Raw genomic sequence first — 24,350 nt, 5'->3', positions numbered from 1 at the left:
ACAGAGACGTATCAACTCCCCCAAGCTTAAACCCTAGCTTTTCCTCAAGCAATTCAGTTGACAGACTGAAAGAAAGAAAGAAAAACTTTTACAAACTCTGTTTGCTCTTGTTGTTGTAACTATGTCAAGCCAGTATTCAAGTTTTCAGCATAGATCATTACTAACCACATTTGCACTAATCCTCAGGTCTCACAATTACTCGTATCAATAGCATAATCAACTAGCAAGTCATAATAATAAATCTCGGATGACAACACTTTCTGAAAACAATCATAATATGCTATAACAAGATGGTATCTCGCTAGCCCTTTCTGAGACCGCAAAACATAAATGCAGAGCACTTTTAAAGATCAAGGACTGACTAGACATTGTATATCATGGTAAAAGAGATCCAATCATAGTCATACCCAACATAGATTAATAGTGATGAATGCAAATGACAGCTGTGCTCTCCAGCTAGTGCTCTTTAATAAGAGGGTGATGACTCAACATAGAAGTAAATGGATAGGCCCTTCGCAGAGGGAAGCAGGGATTTGTAGAGGTGCCAGAGTTCGGTTTTGAAATAGAGATAAATTGTATTTTGAGCGGTATACTTTCATTGTCAATGTAACAACTAAGAGATGGCGATATCTTCCATGCTAAACACATTATAGGCGGTTCCCAAACAGAATGATAAAGTTTATACTCCCCCTCCACGAACAAGCATCAATCCATGGCTTGCTCGACACAACGAGTGCCTCCAACATACATCAGGTCCCAGGGGGAGTTTTCTTTGCAGTTATTTTGATTTAGTTTGCATAAAGCATGGGACTGGGTATCCCGGTGACCAGCCATTTTCTCGTGAGTGAGGAGCGGAGTCCACTCCTCTTGAGAATAACCCGCCTAACACGAAAGATAAGGACATCCTTTGTTGATACATGAGCTATTCGAGCGTACAAAACAGAATGTTTAATTGAAGGTTTAGAGTTTGGCACATACAAATTTACTTGGAACGGCAGGTAGATACCGCATATAGGAAGGTATAGTGGACTCATCTGGAATAACTTTGGGTTTTAAGGGATTGGATGCACAAGCAGTATTCCCGCTTAGTACAGGTGAAGGCTAGCAAAAGACTGGGAAGCGACCAACTAGAGAGCAGCAACAGCCATGTACATGCATTAAAATTAATAAACATTGGATGCAAGCATGAGTAGGATATAATCCACCATGAACATAAATATCGTGAAGGCTATGTTGATTTGTTTCAACTACATGCGTGAACATGTGCCAAGTCAAGTCACTTAAATCATTCAAAGGAGGATACCACCCCATCATACCACATCATAACCATCTTAATAGCATGTTGGCACACAAAGTAAATCATTATAACTCATAGCTAATCAAGCATGGCACAAGCAACTCTGATCTCTAATTGTCATTGCAAACATTTTTATTCATAATAAGCCGAATCAAGAATGCTGGACTCATCATATTTACAAAAACAAAAGAGGTCGAGTTCATACCAGCTTTTGTCATCTCAGTCAGTTCATCATATATCATCATAATTGCCTTTCACTTGCACGACCGAATGGTGTGAATAATAATAAGAGTGCACGTGCATTGGACTAAGCTGGAATCTGCAGGCATTCAATAAACAGGAGAATACAAGGCAATACGGGCTCTTTGGTTAATTCAACAATAATGCATATAAGAGCCACTTTAACATTTTAATTATGGTCTTCTCCAATGACCCCCAAAGAAAAGAAAAGAAATAAAACTATTTACACGGGAAAGCTCCCAACAAGCAAAAGAAGAACGGGAAATATTTTTGGGTTTTCTTTTTGATTATTACTACTACAGCAGAAAAATAAACTACTACTAATTTTTTTGTTTTTCTTAAGGTTTAACAAACACACAAGAAGAAAGCAGGAAAAGGAAAAGGAAAATAAACTAGCATGGATATTACAGTGAAAAAGTATGAGCACCGACATCTAGCAATGAGTGTGTGTGAACATGAATGTAATGTCGGTGAGAAATACGTACTCCCCCAAGCTTAGGCTTTTGGCCTAAGTTGGTCTATGGCCACGGCTGGCCTAGCGGATATCCATAATAATAGTTGGTGGGGTCGTACTGTGATGAGGAGGAATAGTTGGGATCATACTGTGTTGAAGATGAAGACTCTGACTGCCACTGGCTGACAGTCATCTCTGGATCCCAAGAATAAACAGATTGTCGTGGAGGCTCATCGTGTGGTTCCTGTTCTGGCTCCTCGGTAGGTGCAGGGTTCCGGTAGGCATGAATAGCCGTCAACGGAACAAGGTATGTGCCTGCAGTCAAATCAAACAAAGAAGGAGCAGGCAGGGTGATAGTCTCAGGATGATGTTTATTAAAGAACAATTGATATCTAAGCTCCCCTGCCCTATTCTTAACAATAAAATCATGTGCTACCATACTTTTATGATCTAGATAAACACAGGGCAGCACCTTTTCTTCCTTCTCAGCATGCCTAATAGGTATGTTAAAATGTGCGGCTAGGCATGTAGCATAAATGCCTCCAAAGATGGGGCCCTTAGTACGGTTCATATTTAACCGTCTGGCAATAATACCGCCCATACTAAAAATGTTATCACTGTATAAACCTTGGAGTAGAATAATTATATCAGGGATACTAAGGTTTCCACAGTTTTCGCGTCCAATTAAACAACGACTAGAAAATAATGCAAAGTAACGTAAAACAGGAAAATGTATGCTAGTGATTCGTGCATCGAAAACCTTCCTGGTTTCTCCTACAGTGATATTATTAATAAATCCCTCCACATCATCATGGTGTGGTTCTTCTGTCTTTCCCTCAAAAGGGACTAAACAAATACGACAGAAATCAAAAAGTGACATCTCCTTATGCTCATCATATAAATGAAATTCCACCTTAGGTGGTGAGTTCCTAGGATGAAAATAAAAGTTTTGCACAAAGGTATTTGTGAGTAAGAGATACTGATCGCATTGGTCGTGGAGGAAAGCGGTGAGGCCTGCATTGTGAGCCAATTCATGAAAATCTTCATAGATACCGGCTGCTCTCAAGAAATCATCAGAAGGCCATTCACACGCCCGAATCTCCGTGGTGCGCAGCAAATTATACTTAGGCTTCGGTGCCTTTTCCTTCGAGCTTTGGCTCGATGAGCCCCTCAATAATCTCCTCATCATTTTCTGAAAAATTCTGAAATTTTTAGTAACTTCAAACAAAAGTGAAGCAACTTCAATAAAACTGATAGCAACTACTCCTAAGGGTGCCTAGAGCCTATATCAAGCATTAGAACTACTTGGAACCATATAAATTTGACATGCAAGCTCAAGAACATGGTCACCTATGCAGCACAAATTTGCAAAGAATAGAGCACTAGAACAAAAACTAATTGGACCAATGGAGGAGTCACATACTAAGGAACAATCTCCCCAAGCAGTTTTGCGAGAGGTGCTTTGAGCAAGGAGATCGAAAATCACAGCAAAAGTGGCTGGAACTCGCGCTTGAGTTGGTTTTTCGGGTTTGTGTGAGGCAGAGGAAGAAGATGGGTGCTGAGATAAGTGGAGGAGGGCCACCGTGGGCCCACGAGGCAGGGGCACGCCCTATAGGGGGGCGCGCCCACCACCCTCATGGCCAGGTGGCAGCTCCTCCTGTGGTAATTTTTGCACAGTAAATCCTCAAATATTCCCGAAAAAATCATATTAAATTGGCATGGCATTCTGAGGACTTTTATTTTCGGGATATTTTTATATTACACGGATAAGCCAGGAAACAGACAGAAAATATTATTTTTACTTTATTTCTACTAATTAACAGAAAATATAAAGAGGGTACAAAAGGTTGTGCTTCTAGTTTCATCCATCTCATGCTCATCAAAAAGAATCCACTAACAAGGTTGATCAGGTCTTGTTAACAAACTCATTCCGATAATCATGAAACCGGAGAAATTTCAAATAACACTAAGTTACCTCAACGGGAATATGCACATCCCCTATAATAAGTATATCATATTTCTTTTTGACCATAGGAAGAGGAAATTCAAAACCTCCAATTATAATCGATGGAATTTTTCCAATGGAGTTGATACTATGAACTTGAGGTTGTTTCCTCGGAAAGTATACCGTATGCTCATTACCATTAACATGAAAAGTGACATTGCCTTTGTTGCAATCAATAACAGCCCCTGCAGTATTAAGAAAAGGTCTTCCAAGAATAATAGACATACTATTATCCTCGGGAATATCAAGAATAACAAAGTCCGTTAAAATAGTAACGTTTGCAACCACAACGGGCACGTCCTCACAAATACTGACAGGTATAGCAGTTGATTTATCAGCCATTTGCAAAGATATTTCAGTAAGTGTCAACTTATTCAAGTCAAGTCTACGATATAAAGAGAGAGGCATAACACTAACACCGGCTCCAAGATAACATAAAGCAGTTTTAATATAATTTCTTTTAATGGAGCAAGGTATAGTAGGTACTCCGGGATCTCCAAGTTTCTTTGGTATTCCACCCTTAAAAGTATAATTAGCAAGCATGGTGGAAATTTCAGCTTCCGGTATCTTTCTCTTATTAGTAATGATATCCTTCATATATTTAGCATCAGGATTTGTTTTGAGCACATCAGTTAATCGCATACGTAAAAAGATAGGTCTAATCATTTCAGCAAAGCGCTCAAAATCCTCATCATCCTTCTTCTTGGATGGTTTCGGAGGAAAAGGCATGGGTTTCTGAACCCAAGGTTCTCTTTCTTTCCCATGTTTCCTAGCAACAAAGTCTCTTTTATCATAACGTTGATTCTTTGATTGTGGGTTATCAAGATCAACATCAGGTTCAATTTCTACATCATTATCATTACTAGGTTGAGCATGATCATGAACATCATCATTAATATTTTTACTAGGTTCATGTTCATTACCAGATTGTGTTTCAGCATCAGACATAGAAATATCATTTGGATTATCAGGTGGTTCAGCAATAGGTTCACTAGAAGTTTGCACAGTTCTATCATTTTTCTTCTTCTTCTTTTTAGAAGAACTAGGAACATCAATATTATTTCTTTGAGAATCTTGCTCGATTCTCTTAGAGTGGCCTTCAGGATACAAAGGTTCCTGAGTCATTCTACCAGTTCTAGTAGCCACTCTAACAGCATAATCATTTTTCATACTATTCATTTCATCAAGCACTTCTTTTTGAGCTTTAAGTACTTGTTCTACTTGAGTGGTAACCATAGAAGCATGTTTGCTAACAAGTTTAAGTTCACCTTTAATATTAGCCATATAATCACCCAAGCATCTAATCTTATAAGCATTCTCTTTTAATTGTCTACCAAAATAAGCATTCAAGTCATCTTGCTTAAACATAAAGTCATCAAACTCATCCAAGCACGGACTAGCAATTTTAGTAGGAGGGACTTCAGCTTTATCATATCTATAGAGAGAATTTACCTTTACTACCTGTGTCGGGATATCGGGAGGTTCTTCAATGAATAAAGGATTAAGATCATATACTTCGTCAACAAGCGGTATATTAAGACCATGTATTTCTTCAATAGGAGGTAAATTCTTAACGTCTTCAGCTTTAATACCTTTCTCTTTCATAGATTTCTTGGCCTCTTGCATATCTTCGGGACTGAGAAATAGAACACCTCTCCTCTTCGGAGTTGGTTTAGGAATGGGCTCAGTAATTGGAGCAGGAGCTGGCTCAGGAGGTGCCCAATTATTTTCATTTGTCAACATATTATTCAATCGAATTTCAGCTTCATCTGGTGTTCTTTCCCTGAAAAGAGAACCAGCACAACTATCCAGGTAATCTCTGGAAGCATCGGTTAATCCATTATAGAGGATATCAAGTATTTCAGGTTTCTTAAGAGGATGATCAGGCAAAGCATTAAGTAACTTGAGAAGCCTCCCCCAAGCTTGTGGGAGACTCTCTTCTTCAATTTGCATGAAATTGTATATTTCCCTCAAAGCAGCTTGTTTCTTATGAGCGGGGAAATATTTAGCATAGAAGTAATAAATCATATCCTAGGGACTACGCACACAACCAGGATCAAGAGAATTAAACCATATCTTAGCATCACCCTTTAATGAGAACAGAAATATTTTGAGTAAATAGAGGTAACGTGATCTCTCATTATTAGTGAACAGGGCAGCTATGTCATTTAACTTAGTAAGATGTGCCACAACAGTTTCAGATTCATAGCCATAGAAAGGATCAGATTCAACCAAAGTAATTATATCTGGATCAAAAGAGAATTCATAATCCTTATCAGGAACACAGATAGCTGAAGTTGCAAAAGCAGGATCAGGTTTCATTTTATCTCTAAGTGATTCCTTGTTCCATTTAATCAATAACCTCTTAAGCTCGTATCTATCTCTGCAGGCTAAAATAGCTAAAGAAGAATCTTTATCAAAAAGATAACCTTCAGGAATAACAGGCATATTTTCATCATCACTATCATCATCGTATCAAGTTTCATCAATTTCTCTTTCTCTAGCCCTTGCAATTTGTTCTTCAAGAAATTCACTAAGGGGCACAGTAGTATCATGCATAGAAGCAGTTTCATCATAAGTATCATGCATAGTAGAAGTGGCATCATCAATAACATGCGACATATCAGAACGAATAGCAGAAGCAGGTGTAGGTGTCGCTAACTTACTCATAACAGAAGGTGAATCAAGTGCAGAGCTAGATGGCAGTTCCTTACCTCCCCTCGTAGTTGAGGGATAGATCTTGGTTTTTGGATCTCTCAAGTTCTTCATAGTGTCCAGCTGATATAAATCCCAAGTGACTCAAAGAATAGAGCTATGCTCCCCGGCAACGGCGCCAGAAAAAGGTCTTGATAACCCACAAGTATAGGGGATCGCAACAGTTTTCGAGGGTAGAGTATTTAACCCAAATTTATTGATTCGACACAAGGGGAGCCAAAGAATATTCTCAAGTATTAGCAGCTGAGTTGTCAATTCAACCACACCTGGAAACTTAGTATCTGCAGCAAAGTGTTTAGTAGCACAGTAATATGATAGTGGTGGTAACGGCAACAAAAGTAAAGACAACAAAAGTAATGTTTTTGGTATTTTGTAGTGATTGTAACAGTAGCAGCGGGAAAGTAAATAAGCGTAAACCAGTATATGGAAAACTCGTAGGCACCGGATTAATGATGGATAATTATGCCGGATGCGGTTCATCATGTAACAGTCATAACATAGGGTGACACAGAACTAGCTCCAATTCATCAATGTAATGTAGGCATGTATTCCGTATATAGTCATACGTGCTTATGGAAAAGAACTTGCATGACATCTTTTGTCCTACCCTCCCGTGGCAGCGGGGTCCTATTGGAAACTTAGGGATATTAAGGCCTCCTTTTAATAGAGAACCGGAACAAAGCATTAGCACATAGTGAATACATGAACTCCTCAAACTACGATCATCACCGGGAGTGGTCCCGATTATTGTCACTTCGGGGTTGCCGGATCATAACACATAGTAGGTGCTATAGACTTGCAAGATAGGATCAGGAACTCACATATATTCATGAAAACATAATAGGTTCAGATCTGGAATCATGGCACTCGGGCCCTAGTGACAAGCATTAAGCATAGCAAAGTCATAGCAACATCAATCTCAGAACATAGTGGATACTAGGGATCAAACCCTAACAAAACTAAGTTGATTACATGATAAATCTCATCCAACCCATCACCGTCCAGCAAGCCTATAATGGAATTACTCACGCACGGCGGTGAGCATCATGAAATTAGTGATGGAGGATGGCTGATGATGACGACGGCGACGAATCCCCCTCTCCGGAGCCCCGAACGGACTCCAGATCAGCCCTCCTGAGAGGTTTTAGGGCTTGGCGGCGGCTCTGTATCGTAAAACGCGATGATTTCTTCTCTCTGGTTTTTTTCTCTCTGAAAGCAAATATATAGAGTTGGAGTTGGTGTCGGAGGGTCAACAGGGGGCCCACAAGGTAGGGGGGCGCGCCCTAGGGGGGGCGCCCCCACCCTCATGGAAAGGGTGTGGGCCCCCTGGTCTTCATATTTGGCGATGATTTTTTTATTGTTTTTTCTAAGACCTCCCGTGGAGTTTCAGGTCATTCTGAGAATATTTGTTTTCTGCACATAAAACAACACCATGGTAATTCTGTTGAAAACAGCGTCAGTCCGGGTTAGTTCCATTCAAATCATACAAGATAGAGTCCAAAACAAGGTCAAAAGTGTTTGGAAAAGTAGATACGACGGAGACGTATCACGCCACAAGTACAATGTGTGCTCCATCCCTATCCGCAAGGATGACGAGGTGCAGGTCGACTGCAACCCTCTCCTTCGGAGCTACACCACAAGTACAATGTGCGCTCCATCCCTATCCGCAAGGACGACGAGGTGCAGGTCGACTGCAACCTTCTCCTTCGGAGCTACGCCACAAGTACATTGTGTGCTCCATCCCTATCCGCAAGGACGCCGAGGTGCAGGTCGACTACAACCCTCTCCTTCGGAGCTATGCCACAAGTACAATATGCACTCCATCCCTATCCGCAAGGACGACGAGGTGCAGGTCTACGGCAATGCGTGCTCTGTCCCAACCTACAAGGACGACGAAGTGCAGGTCGACTGGAGTCACCACCTCAGAGCTACGTCTCAAGCACAAAGATTATTCCGAGTAAAGAACAAAGTCCACTTGAAGGCAAAACGCAGGTGAGGGACTCCTGGATTAGGGGGTCTCCGGACAGTCGGACTATATCCTTTGGCCGGACTGTTAGACTATGAAGATACAAGATTGAAGACTTCGTCCCGTGTCCGGATGGGACTCTACTTGGCATGGAAGGCAAGCTAGGCAATACGGATATGGATATCTCCTCCTTTGTAACCGACCTTGTGTAACCCTAACCCTCTCTGGTGTCTATATAAACCGGAGAGTTTTAGTCCGTAGGACACAACAACTACAACATACAATCATACCATAGGCTAGCTTCTAGGGTTTAGCCTCTCTGATCTCATGGTAGATCTACTCTTGTACTACCCATATCATCAATATTAATCAAGCAGGACGTAGGGTTTTACCTCCATCAAGAGGGCCCGAACATGGGTAAAACATTGTGTCCCCTGCCTCCTGTTACCATCCGGCCTAGACGCACAGTTCGGGACCCCCTACCCAACATCCGCCGGTTTTGACACCAACATTGGTGCTTTCATTGAGAGTTCCTCTGTGTCGTCGCCGTTAGGCTTGATGGCTCCTAATATCATCGATGGCGATGCAGTCCAGGGTGAGACTTTTCTCCCCGGACAGATCTTCGTATTCGGCGGCTTTGCACTGCCGGCCAATTCGCTTGGCCATCTGGAGCAGATTGAAAGTTACGCCCCTGGCCACCAGGTCAGGTTTGGAAGCTTAAACTACACGGCCCATATCCGCGGAGACTTGATCTTCGACGGATTTGAGCCTCTGCCTTGTGCGCCACGCGGTCACGATGAGTGTGGTCTAGCGCTACCATCGGATAGTGTTCAAGAGATCGCACAGGCAGCCGCTCCAACCCTCAATTCGGAGCCAGGTGCACCTTCCGCAGATGGGTAGATGGACCCCGCCACAGAGGCCTTACCCTCAGCAGCGATCGAGCCAAACATCGACCTTACCTTGCACGAGAGCCGTGTTGTTAAACTGCCGGATCCTTCTCCGGCCATGGACTCCGAACCGCCTGCGCCCGTTCCTATTGAATCCGATTGGGCGCCGATCATGGAGTTTACCTCCGCGGATATTTTTCAGCACTCACCCTTTGGTGACATACTGAACTCATTAAGGTATCTCTCCTTGTCAGGAGGATCCTGGCCGAACTATGTCCGGCAAGACTGGGATGCGGACGATGAAGAAATTCGAGGCCCACCCACCACCCACTTAGTAGCCACTGTCGATGACTTAACCGACATGCTCGACTTCGACTCTAAAGACATCGACGGTATGGACGACGATACGGGAGGCGAAGAGGAACCACCGCCCACAGGGCACTGGACAACCACCTCATCGTACGATATATACATGGTGGATACACCCAAAGAAGGCAATGACAATGAGATAGTAGAGGATGACCCCTCCAAGAAGCAACCCAAGCGCCGACGGCAGCGGCGCCACTCAAAGTCCCGCCGAAGCAAAAGTGGTGATACCAGCACAGGAGATAATAATACTCTGGATAGTGCCGAAGACAACAACAATCCCCTCCAGCAAGATTTAGAACAGGAGAATGGAGGAGCCAGCCCTCCTGAGAGAGCGGCAGATGGAGAAGAGGAGGATGATAATTACATGCCCCCCTCCGAAGACGAGGCAAGCCTCGGCGATGATGAATTCGTTGCGCCAGTGGATCCCATCGAGCAAGAGCACTTCAAACGCCGGCTTATAGCCACGGCAAATAGCCTTAAGAAAAAGTAGCAGCAGCTTCAAGCTAATCAGGATCTGCTAGCTGACAGATGGACTGAAGTCCTCACGGCCGAGGAATATAAACTCGAGCGCCCCTCCAAGTGTTACCCAAAGTGTAGGTTGCTACCTCGACTGGAGGAAGAAGCGCATGATACGGCTGATTGACCACCTCGTGGCCGCGATAGAGAGGCATTCCAGCCAAAAACTCAGCCTCCACCCCGACGCCATTCAAATAAAAAGGCATGGGGAGATACGTCAGACCTGCGAGACATATTGGAGGACAAAGCAAAGCATGCAAGATCGATCTATGGATCACGAGGACGCGCCACTCTGCGAGACGATAAACATCACGTCGGATACAGCAAAAGCAAATCCGGCCGGGCCGAACACAGCGGGCAAGACCCATTCGAGCTGCGTCGCGATATAGCCCAATACAGAGGCGCCACACACCCCTTATGCTTCACAGACGAAGTAATGGATCATCAAATCCCAGAAGGTTTCAAACCTGTAAATATTGAATCATACGACAGCACAACAGATCCCGTAGTATGGATCGAGGATTTCCTCCTCCACATCCACATGGCCCGCGGTGACAACTTACACGCCATCAAATACCTCCCACTAAAGCTCAAGGGACCAGCGCGGCATTGGCTTAACAGCTTGCCAACTGAGTCCATCAGCTGTTGGGAAGATCTGGAAGCCGTATTCCTCGACAACTTTCAGGGCACTTATGTGCGGCCAGCAGATGCCGATGACTTGAGCCACATAATTCAGCAGCTAGAAGAATGGGCCAGGCAATTCTGGACTCGGTTCCTAACAAAGAAAAATCAAATTGTCAACTGTCTGGATGCAGAGGCCCTAGCGGCTTTCAAACACAACATCCGTGATGAATGGCTAGCGCGGCATCTTGGTCAGGAAAAGCCGAAATCTATGGCAGCCCTCATGACACTCATGACCCGCTTTTGTGTGGGAGAAGACAGCTGGCTGGCTGACAAACATGGCACCGGTCTGCGATTAACAGCAAGTAGCCATCTAAATGCATCAAGATAAATATGCTACAACACTCAAACATGACAACAAAATACCTGGCAGGGATCCACTCATGATGCTCGACAAAAGATGAACGTTGAGCTACGGCTAATTCACTCAATAACAGGTTCAAACAAGCATGGAAAAAGTGCAAATGATAACAGGTTTCCGACTTAGTGAAATTAACACAAGTATGGAATTTATCATCAGGAAGCACACTTTAGAGCATGAAAACTACATGCTACAGGAACATATCATGGCAAAGGAAGGCATGGCATGAAGCTACTCAAAGCACTTAACAAAAGTCCCTTAGTGACCTTGAGCCAAAAGGGATCAGAAAATACAATTACAAGCATGTGAACATGGCAAAAACATAAACAGATTCAGACTTAGTGAAAAACTATAGCATGCAAAACAGATTAACAAGTAGGCATGTTTACGAGCTCGATGCACTCACTACAAACCATGGCATGAAAAACTAAGCATACACCCATCAAGAAGACATGGCATAGAAGCTAGACATGGGAAGAACAATGACATAGCATGCACGGATCAATAGCAACATCCACGGCAAAATCGCTAAACATGTCAACAATCTGCCAGGATCATTTTATAGCAAAAGTAGAGCTCGATTGACTCAAGCTAGGGTGCTCCATAAATGCAAACAAAGACACGGATAGATAGAACACCACAATGTTATCAAAAAATCCTTACTGATCATCGTCAAAAGAGGCACGGATCACTAGGAAACAACATGAACATATGGCATACCGACAAAATCAGGACAAGGACTTAGAGAAATTCTAAGTCCCTCAAATCGGCATTACTGATTATGCTACTTTGCAAGCTTGTGCTAGTCACCACAAATATCACAAAAATACATAGCAAGCACCTATGTAAAGATGGCATGGAATATAACAAAACACATGTAGAGCTCAGGGTCATAGCATGCAAACATTAATCATGGAAAAAATGACAAAATGCCATTTGCTGAAACAGATCTGACAAAATACTCATATAGCCCTCTTCCAACAGCATTTCGGGCATCAAGATGACCTCAAATGAAAATGATGCAATGAGACGAAATGATGTACTTGTCGAGGCGAACATTTTGATATGCTACACGCACGAATGGGAGCTACGATAACAGAGTTACGATGCCATGAACAGTGGCTCGAAATACTGCAGAAAGAAAAGACTTAGTGAAAAAATGCAAGGGAAAACAGGACTGGGCTTCACCTCGTGGGCTTCGGCCCAGGGAGTAGAGAGGCTGGCTGGGCCTTGCATAGGCGCGGCCCAGGGGCAAACTGCCGAGGCCCGAGGAGGCGCTCGTCCTCCTCCTCCCGCTCGAGCAGGAGGGAGACGACGATGGCAGGGGCGGTGGTGACGCGTTGGGTCTCCGGCGAGGGCAAGTGAGGGTCAGGGTCGCGGGGAGGCACCGGAAACGGACGGATCCAGGTGTGGGGACCCCGGATTTGGACTCGGCACGGGCGGAGGAGCTTCGATGACGGCGGAACTCCGGTGAGCTCGAGGCCATGGTGGGGCGGTGAGGTCCGGTGAGGCGGCCGGCTTCCGATCGCCGGAGAGGTGCAGTCCGATGGAGGCGGCACGCGGAGGCGCTCGAGACGTGAAGGCGCGAGGAGGCAGAGGCCGGCGAGGTGGAGCGCTCCAGCGTGTCGCGCGAAGGGCGGCGGGGTCGAGCCGGCGACGTCCGACGATGCTCCGGCGTGGGCGGAGCCAGCTGACGGGCGGTGCGGCGGCTCGGGCACCCGGGCGGTGCGGGCGGCGACGAACTGGCCCGGCGCGGCTCGGGCGGGCCGGAGATGGGCCTGGCGGGCCTACGCGGCGATGTGGTCACGGCGGGGACAGGTGGCAAGCTGTGGTTGGAGGAGCGCGGTGGTGGGGCGACGTGGCGACGTCTGATTCGCCGGAGTGAGGTGGCTGACTGGGGTGGACATGTCCGGCCGGTGGTGGGGAGTTTTGTCCGGTGGCGGGAGGAGCGGGGCTAGGGTTTGATCTGCGCGGAAATTTCAGAGGGAGACACATATTTATAGGTAGAGGGAGCTAGGAGAGTCCAAATGAGGTGCGGTTTTCGGCCACGCTATTGTGATCGAACGACCGAGATGATGGAGGGGGTTTAGGTGGGTTTTGGGCCACTTTGGAATGGTGTTGGGCTGCAACACACACGAGGCCTTTTCGGTCCCTCGGTTAACCGTTGGAGTATCAAACGAAGTCCAAATAGCACGAAACTTGACAGGCGGTCTACCGGTAGTAAACCAAGGCCGCATGACAAGTCTCGGTCCAATCCAGAAATGTTTAACACCCACACACGAAAAGAGGTAAAAGGAGACGCCGGATGACATAGGAGCACCGGATTGCAAAACGGACAACGGGGAAAATGCTCGAATGCATGAGACGAACATGTATGCAAATGAAATGCACATGATGACATGATATGCAATGCATGACACGCAAGCAATGACAAGGCAACAACATCGAATAATTGGAAGACACCTGGCACATCGGTCTCGGGGCGTTACAACACTCCACCACTACGAGAGGATCTCGTCTCGAGATATAGAATGGCACCGGAGGGACAATGGAAGAGAAATAGAAGAGGTAAAACTAAGTTGCTTCTTTGACAAACGAGATAAACCACGATACTTGAGAGGTTGAACAAATTGGAAGAAAGAAAGAAAGAAACGGAGAAGAATAAAGTTAAAAGCACTCCATTACGAAAAGGGGAAAAGAAAGAACCGATTCGGGTAGCACTTCGGTTGATAAGATATGAAAGACCTGATAAAATGAAAGAGCTTGAGAAAAGGGACACAACACTCCGGTTAAAAGGATAAGCACGAACAGAACATGGTCCTGACAATCCGAGAAGATGGGTTGAGGAGAGCAACATCACAATGCCTCCGGAACGGAAGAATAGAAGATAGATAATTGAAATATGAGAATTGAGAAGAAAATGCCAACTTGTGCCACAAAAGAGCTTGAAAAGGCATCTTTAGGAGAAGGGTCGAACGGAGTTATTGGAAACCCAACATCGAAAAGATAAGCTTTAAGTGGACTTATGGAAAGCATCCCCAAATCAAGAGGTGAAATTCTGCCACTGACGAAAATAGTAGATTGGATTGATGTCACCAAGGAGACGAGAAACTATTTCACCGGGAGGATAAAAGAAGAACTTGGGTCCTTTATGAACACCATAATAGCAACCATCCTTAGGGAAGGCTTAAGGTGACATATAACCCAAGATAACTCCAAGGAAGAGATTGATGGATTTTAATATCCCATTCTAGACCACATGTGAATCATGAAACATGACCTCAAATTATCAAGAATGACATAATACCACCTCCAATGATACGGTAGAACGAATTGCACTCCGGATTGCAAGATGAAGAATGGTTGAGCTCCTCTGAAAAGAATCTTAAAGAACGCTGTGAGAATGAAATTAAATCCTTGATGAACCATCATGTAGAACCTCCATGAAGAACTCCGGTAACAAAACATGATCAAACGGAAGGAAAAAGAAGTTGAAAGCACAAGGTTAAGCCTTGTAATGATTTAGATGGATCTTCGTGGTGAAATAATTGAAAAAGGTTGGAACTCCGGGAAGAAGAGAAGATGAACAATTGAAATCAGGAATTTGATGAGCCTTCGGAATAAAGAATTAAACGCTTGGATGAAACAAGAATAAGAATTACATTATGCGTATCCTTCACCAATTTAAATTGATGATAATCAACGGATTTGACATATTACTTATTCTCGTAGAAAAGATTAAGAGAGATATAACATAAACTTAATGGACCACCGGTAGGATTGAAACAACGAATGAATTGATACAATAATAAAGGAAGAGAAATCTTGAATGAACCACCAGTAAGAATTAAAAATGAACGAAGAGAAGATAAAGAAACACCGGGAAAAATTAGCAAATGAATGAAGATGCTTGAGAGAATTTATATACATGAGAACGAAGAGATCACGAGCTAATAAGAGAAAACCTGAAAGATGCACCGGTAAGATTGAAGAATGATGACTGAAAGCTGAGAATGAATAAATCTAAGATGGTGGCCTTCGGAGGAAATAAATGGAAAACAACTCATGAAATGCTCCGAGTGGGTGAAAAGAATTCTGACAATCGAAAATGATTATGAGAGGATGGTCTCGAACTAGAGCCACGAATCTCTGAGAGAACGAATAAGATATGGATGTAAAACTCTTCTTCGGTCTTCAAATGCAGAGAATGATGATGAGAAACACCACCATGAATTGTTGAGGCACTCCGGAATGAATAATGGAAAGGTTGAGCCAACGATGAAAAGAATTTAACCGATCTTGGAGAAAGGCATTTGACTGATGATAACTCATTCTTATGTCAAACTTCGAAAAGAATTTGAGGATAACTCCAGAAAATAAGAAGAGTCAGGTAAGATCCTGGGAAAAAACCCTGTGGGTTAGGGCCCACTCAAAAGAAACACCCTTGGATGATTTAAAAGAGAGAATGCACCGGTTGAATTAAATGACTTGAATGAGATAACATCCTTGAAAGATCTTGAATGAATGCAGAGTGGAAACACGATTCTTCGAGATATCTAGAGCACTCCGGAACAAATGAGTAGCGAGAAGTGAATGATTATGAGGTGCACCGGCAAGAGAAAGCATAGAAACGAGGAAAGGATATGATCGACAAAGCTTGAATTGGATCCACCGGAGAAGAAAAAGAACGAATAATGATAACTTGAAGCTCCGTCAGAATCTTCATGAGAATCACCGGGTAAGAACAGGAAGGAAAAGAATGGAGAGACTTCTCATCAGTAAGATGATACTTGATTGAGAAATCTGAGTCGTTGAAGAAAAAAGGGTGGGAGGGTGGGAAAACAAAGGCAACTTGGGATGGATGAAACAAACACCGTTGAGAAGAAATGATAATTGATATTGCAAATGTTGAAGTGATCGGATCCACTTGAAGGGAAGCTCACCGTTTGAGAAGAAATTGAAATGACAAACTCGATGATCGAGAAGGATTAGTATTCACATAGAAATGTGAGAACACCGCTTAGGAAAAGGTATGGAATCAACATTTGACTTCTAAGCAACTCGAATACCACAACTCAAAAGCAAAACAAAGGATTGGCTTGCAAAATAAGCCGGAACAAACATATGATAGAGATTTCGTCCGAAGTTTTCGTGGTGGGGCCTACACGGGCTTGATCGTATAGCACCATCATGTACAAGGCAGTGCACATGACATACGAAGCATCCCCGAGTCGTCATAGCCAAGGACTCTTTAAGACACAATGAGACCACTGTAAAACCAACCGTGGATAGACGGACCACTAGACGTCGAACCCCAATTTCATATCATACATCTGACGGAAAGATATCCTAAGAGCTACTTGAATTCCCACTTATAAACTCCCGAAACTTTCCGGTTATGCAATCAGGTGTTGGGGATACAGGGGAAGCATAATATCTCACCCAAAACTAGCAAATCCTACATCCAGCTGTATCCATCCTTCAACACATAACCAAGAAACCTTCGAAAATCGTCTACCTCAACCTTCGAAAAAGCATCCGTTATACGAGTTATGGCAATACTCTCGAACTCCCGCCCCAGTACTGGGTGGCGTTGAGGTTATCTCACCAACAACTGCATAAAAGAGATTTTCGATGTCGGTGAAACTAAACTCAGGTATTTCAGAAATGCAACGATAAAATTGTGACGACAACACGTCGGAGCTCAACTCCCCGGGACACTGCCACAACCCCTAAATGTCAGGAGGCACCAAGAACAATGTTCTCGTCACAAAACCATCGGAACGATTCCAAGATACCCGCGTGATCCTAAAAAAATTTAGTGAAAATTTGAGAAGAGAAGAGTCAAAACTCTACGTCAGGATGCCTCACCAGAGCGACGAAGGGACTGAGGAGTAAAAAGAATTCGTAAACTCTCCGATATATATAATCCTAAATGACTCAAAACATTTTTTCTAGACTCAACAACGCCAACGATTCGATCAAGCAGGGGGCTCCTAAGGTCGGGGAAGGCTCTGATTACCAACTTGTAATGCCCTCGATGCGGCTATATCTCCTACGTGTCGAAGCACGACTTAGAGGCATAACCGCATTGAAAGCAATGTCGCAAGTAAGGTAATCTTCACAACAACCCATGTAATAATATAAGGGAAAAGATGCATAGTTGGCTCACAATCACCACTTCACACAATTACATGAATAAAGCATTACATCAACCAGATACAATCAAGGTCCGACTCCGGAACCAAAATAAAAGAAGAGTACCCCAAAAGCTACACAGATCCCCAATCGTCTTGACTGGGCGCCACTACTGATCAACTAGAACGAAACAACACAAAGGACAAGATCTTCATTGAGCTCCTCCTTGAGCTTGGTTGCGTCATCTGCACAGTTCAACGGCACCTGCAAACTGGTTTTGGAAGTATCTATGAGTCACGGGGACTCAGCAATCTCACACCCTCGCGATCAAGACTATTTAAGCTTATAGGAAGGGTAAAAGGTATGAGGTGGAGCTGCAGCAAGCGACTAGCATATTTGGTGGCTAACATACACAAATGAGAGCGAAAAGAGAAGGCAAAAGCACGGTCGAACAACTAAGATCAAGAAGTGATCCTAGAACAACCTACGTCAAACATAACCCCAACACTGTGTTCACTTCTCGGACTCCGCCGGAAAGAGACCATCACGGTTACACATGTGGTTGATGTATTTTAATTAAGATCAACTTCAGGTTTTCTACAACCGGATATTAACAAATTCCCATCTACCCATAACCGCGGGCACGGCTTTCAAAAGTTCAAATCCCTGCAGGGGTGTCCCAACTTATCCCATCACAAGCTCTCACGGTCAACGAAGGATATTCCTTCTAGCGGGAAGACCCGATCAGACTCGGAATCCCGGTTACAAGACATCTCAACAATGGTAAAACAAGTCCAGCACCGCCCGAATGTGCCGACAAATCCAGATAGGAGCTGCACATATATCGTTCTCAGGGCACACTCAGATGAGCTCTCCATACAACTAAAACCAAACCTCGAGTTTCCCCGAGGGGGCGCTGCACAGGGCTCTAGTTTGGACCAACACTCAGAGGAGCACTGGCCTGGGGAGGTAACATAATGATGACCCTCAGGAGCGCGACTCCCATGGGAAAAGAAAAGGCTAGGTGGCGAATGGTAAAACTAATGTTGGGCATTGCTGGAGGAGTTTTATTCAAGGCGAACTGTCAAGGGGTTCCCATTATAACCCAACCGCGTAAGGAACGCAAAATCCAGGAACATAACACCGATATGATGGAAACTAGGGCGGCAAGAGTGGAACAAAACACTAGGCATAAGGCCGAGCCTTCCACCCTTTACCAAGTATATAGATGCATTAATTAAATAAGAGATATTGTGATATCCCAACAAAATATCCATGTTGCAAACATGGAACAAGCTCCAATCTTCACCTGCAACTAACAACGCTATGAGAGGGGCTGAGCAAAGCGGTAACATAGCCAAACAACGGTTTGCTAGGACAAGGTGGGTTATAGGCTTGGTTCAACAATATGGGAGGCATGATAAGCAAGTGGTAGGTATCGCAGCTTAGGCATAGCAAAAGAGCGAGCATCTAGCAAGCAAAGATAGAAGTGATTTCGAGGGTATGGTCATCTTGCCTGAAATCCCGCAAGGAAGAAGAACGAGTCCATGAAGAAGACAAATGGACGTATTCAAATGGGTCCTCACAAACGCGACGTTAACGGAACCAACCAGAAGAAGCAACACCAGAAAGAAGCATACAACATAGTAAACAACCAACACGTGAACATGGTATGATATGCGGGATGCGGTATGCGATGCATATGCATGACTTGCAAAGGAATGATTGAACCTGGCCTCAACTTGGAAATCCAAGAGTTCCACTGGAAAGGTGAGGTGATTTCGGTTGAAATCGATATAAAGATCACCGGAATCGGATGCACGGTTTGGAAATGGCAAGCAAAACAAATATGGCACCGGTCTGCGATTAACAGCAAGTAGCCATCTAAATGCATCAAGATAAATATGCTATAGCACTCAAACATGACAACAAAATACCTGGCAGGGATCCACTCATTATGCTTGACAAAATATGAACACTGAGCTACGACTAATTCACTCAATAACAGGTTCAAACAAGCATGGAAAAGTGCAAATGATAACAGGTTTCCGACTTAGTGAAATTAACACAAGTCTGGAATTTATCATCACGAAGCACACTTTAGAGCATGAAAACTACATGCTACAGGAACACATCATGGCAAAGAAAGGCATGGCATGAAGCTACTCAAAGCACTTAACAAAAGTCCCTTAGTGACCTTGAGCCAAAAGGGATCAGAAGATACAATTGCAAGCATATGAACATGGCAAATACATATACAGATTCAGACTTGGTGAAAAACTGGAGCATGCAAAACAGATTAACAAGTAGGCATGTTTACGAGCTCGATGCACTCACTACAAAGCATGGCATGACAAACTAAGAATACACCCATTAAGAAGACATGGCATAGAAGCTATACATGGCAAGAAGAATAACATAGCATGCATGGATCAATAGCAACATCCACGGCAAAATCGCTAAACATGTCAACAATTTGCCAGGATCATTTTATAGCAAAAGTAGAGCTCGATTGACTCAAGCTAGGGTGCTCCATAAATGCAAACAAAGACATGGATGGATAGGGCACCATAATGTTAACAAATCACCCTTACTGATCATCCTCAAAAGAGGCACGGATCACTAGAAAACAACATGAACATATGGCATACCGACAAAATCAGGACAAGGACTTAGAGAAATTCTAAGTCCCTGAAATCAGCATTACCGATTACGCTACTTTGCAAGCTTGTGCTAGTCACCATAAATATCACAAAAATACATAGCAAGCACCTCTGTAAAGATGGCATGGAATATAACAAAACACAGGTAGAGCACAGGGTCATAGCATGCACACATTAATCATGGCAAAAATGACAAAATGTCATTTGCTGAAACAGATCTGACAAAATACTCACATAGCCCTCTTCCAACCGCATTTCGGGCATCAAGATGAGCTCAAATGAAAATGATGCAATGAGATGAAATGATATACTCGTCGAGGGGAACATTTTGATATGCTACACGCACGAATCGGAGCTACGATGCAGAGTTACGATGCCATGAATAGTGGCTCGAAATACTGCAGAAAGAAAAGACTTAGTGAAAAAATGCAAGGGAAAACGGGACTGGGCTTCACCTCGTGGGCTTCGGCCCAGGGAGTAGAGAGGCTGGCTGGGCCTTGCATAGGCGCGGCCCAGGGGCGAACTGCCGAGGCCCGAGGAGGCGCTCATCCTCCTCCCGCTCGAGCAGGAGGGAGACGACGATGGCAGCGGCGGTGGCGGCACGTTGGGTCTCCGGTGAGGGCAAGTTAGGGTCGGGGTCGCAGGGAGGCACCGGAAACGAACGGATCCGGGTGTGGGGACCCCAGATCTGGATTTGGCTCGGGCGGAGGAGCTTCGACGATGGCGGAACTCCGGTGAGCTCGAGGCCATGGTGGGGCGGCGAGGTCCGGCGAGGCGGCCGGCTTCCAGTCACCGGAGAGGTGCGGCGGCTCATGCACCCGGGCGGAGCGGGCGGTGACGAACGGGCCCGACGCGGCTCAGGCGGGCCGGAGATGGGCCTAGCGGGCCCGCGCGGTGATGTGGTCACGGCGGCGACAGGTGGCAAGCTGTGGTTGGAGGAGTGCGGCGGCGGGGCGACGTGGCGACGTCTGATTCGCCGGAGTGAGGTGGCTGACTGGGGTGGACATGTCCGGCCTGTGGTGGGGAGTTTTGTCCAGCGGCGCGAGGAGCGGGGCTAGGGTTTGATCTGCGCGGAAATTTCGGAGGGAGACACATATTTATAGGTAGAGGGAGCTAGGAGAGTCCAAATGAGGTGCGGTTTTCGGCCACGCGATCGTGATCGAACGACCGAGATGATGGAGGGGTTTTAGGTGGGTTTTGGGCCACTTTGGAAGGGTGTTGGGCTGCAACGCACACGAGGCCTTTTCGGTCCCTCGGTTAACCGTTGGAGTATCAAATGAAGTCCAAATGGCACGAAACTTGACAGGCGGTCTACCGGTAGTAAACCAAGGCCGCATGACAAGTCTTGCTCCAATCCGGAAATGTTTAACACCCGCACACGAAAAGAGGTAAAAGGAGACATCGGATGACATAGGAACGCCGGATTGCAAAACGGACAACGGGGAAAATGCTCGGATGCATGAGACGAACATGTATGCAAATGAAATGCACATGATGACATGATATGCAATGCATGACACGCAAGCAATGACAAGGCAACAACAGTGAATAACTAGAAGACACCTGGCACATCGGTCTCAGGGCGTTACACAGGTGCAGCAGCTTGGACCTCCGGGGCGTGAGATGGGACGACAGAAGGAGTCACTGGTACAGTCGACGGTGCGGGGCGCTCACTCGACAAGGGTACAGCGAAAGTTACAGAGGCCCCGCCCGCGTCTTCAGATTGACGGACGGTTGGTGTTGTCATTGGTCCTTGCTGAGACGCCTTGCCAGCTGCTACCTTTTTGCTCTTTCTGGGCTTAGGAGCCAAATCTTCATCGTCGTCTGGGAGATCGATGACGTTGGGTGGAGCTGCAGGGAAGATCAGTCGACCCCAAAGAAACCACTCGAATTCAATCGACCAAGTAATCAAGAACAAGATCATAAGAGTTTTTACCTGGGTTGGAGGTAACCGCGTCTTCCATCTCCTTGTCTCGGTACTGGTAGGAAGAGGTTCCTGATGTAGCGGCACTGCAAACGTCCGCACTCAGTCGGTCAGGTTCTGTTGCTCGAGTCAACAAAAATAACAGGTCAGATGATTACCCGGAGAGGGTGGGGACGACCACTTTGATCCTGGGTAAAGCCTTTGGCGGTTTGGAGGAGGTGGCCTTCGGTGCTTTTGGCGCTGGAGGTGGCACGACCTTAAGCTGCTTTGGGGCCTTCTCAATCGGCACTAGGGAAGACGTCCGGGGGTGCTTCGAAGATTGCCCAGTCGGCGCGGTCGCCAGGTCCGGGGTGCTCTCCGGGTCATGAGCGTGCTTGGAACTCCTCTCTCTGCGGGGAGGCGAGTCGACCTCTTCGTCATCAGTCGAGTCGTCGCTCTCCTCATCCTCCTCAGCATCCAAGTGCCACTCGCCGCTCTCACCCCCGCTCGCTCCTTCCTCGACGTCTTGCCCCTGCACTCCATTGGGCATCGAGTACATGCCAATGAGATCCTGAAAAGACACCGAGCAAAAGAAATACAGTCGGCCATCAACAAAGTGTCACACAGTGAATCGGTAAGGTACTTGGCAAAGCAGAATCATACCTGTTCCGGCTGGCGCGAGTGGTCGAATGGAATCACCCTCCTAGATCCCCGGGGATTGTCTTTGTTGCTAGTGATTCCCCTCAGTCACTTCTCCAAGTTGTCTTCACTGACGTCCTCTGGGTGGATCCGAGTGGAGTCCTCGAGTCCCCAGTACATCCACATCGGATGGTCACGGGCCTGAAGCGGTTGGATGCGTCGACTGAGAAAAACCTCCAGCAGGTCCATCCCAGTCACCCCGTCGCGGACAAGTTGGACGACCCGCTCGACCAACACCTTGACCTGTGCCTTCTCTTCTGGGACCACCCTCAAGGAGGAGGGCTTCTCCACTCGAGCTAGGGAAAAGGGAGGAAGTCCAGTCGACTGGCCCGGGGTCGGCTGTTCCTTACAGTAAAACCAAGTCGACTGCCAGCCCCGGACCGAGTCGGGAAGGATCATCGCTGGGAAGGTACTCTTGTTCCTCATCTGGATACCAAGGCCCCCGCACATCTAGATCACGTGCATCCTCTCGTCACTTGGGTTGGCCTTCTTGACCGACTGGGAGCGACAGGTGACGATGTGTTTGAAGAGACCCCAGTGCGGTCGACAACCCAAGAAATTTTCACACATCAACACAAAAGTAGCCAGATAGACTATGGTGTTTGGAGTGAAGTGGTGGAGTTGAGCCCCAAAGAAGTTCAGAAAGCCACGAAAGAAAGGATGGGGAGGCAAAGAAAACTCGCGGTCGACGTGGGTGGCGAGGAGAACGCACTCACCCTCCCACGGCTGCGGCTCGGTCTCGTTGCCCGAGAGCTGCGCCGATTTGTGGGGGATCAGTCCCCCCTCCACCAGATCGTCGAGGTCGTCCTGGCTGATCGTCGAGCGGATCCAGTCGCCCTGGATCTAGCCCGGCGGCAGGCCGGATCTTGATGACGATCTGCCCCGGCTGGTCCTCTTGCCCTTCGCCTTCGCGGCCGCCTTCTTCGCGTGCTCCAACGCCACCGTCTTCTCTTTCCCCATGGTGGCAGATCGAGTCCGAGCGAGGTTGCGACGCCGAGAGCGGAAGCGAGCGCGGCGGAGAAGTCTGAGGAAGAAGGAAGAAAAGGGAGCGCGTTGTGCAAAGACCTGGTCCGGTGCCTTTTATAAGGTCATTCCCCGAGTGACTAACTGGTAGGCCCAAATGATCTAAACGAATCCCGCAACAGTCGCGTGCTCAATACGTGGCGAAAAAGGTGGCACGGGGATCGAGGCGACCTGCCTAATCCGACCCGATTACCACGGCCCCGCCCGTCTGGCGCACTTCCCAAAATTCGAATCCCGCGAAATCCGCAGAGAGCAGAGCAACTTGTCAGACTGAAAACATCCTCCACATTATCATTCGGAACTCTACCGTGAAAGTTCACTCGACAAAAACTAAGAATGGACCAAGGCGACTGAAAAAGAAGTTGATGTTATCTCCTCAGTTGATTGATCCAGAGCAAGATATACTCATAGCACAAAGAACGAGTCGGAAGTG

This window comes from Triticum dicoccoides, chromosome 6A (genome assembly GCF_002162155.2).
Source record: "Triticum dicoccoides isolate Atlit2015 ecotype Zavitan chromosome 6A, WEW_v2.0, whole genome shotgun sequence".
NCBI classification, from domain to species: Eukaryota; Viridiplantae; Streptophyta; class Magnoliopsida; order Poales; family Poaceae; genus Triticum; species Triticum dicoccoides.
The sequence above is the reverse complement of the archived record's forward strand: the minus strand, read 5'-3'. Positions refer to the sequence as shown.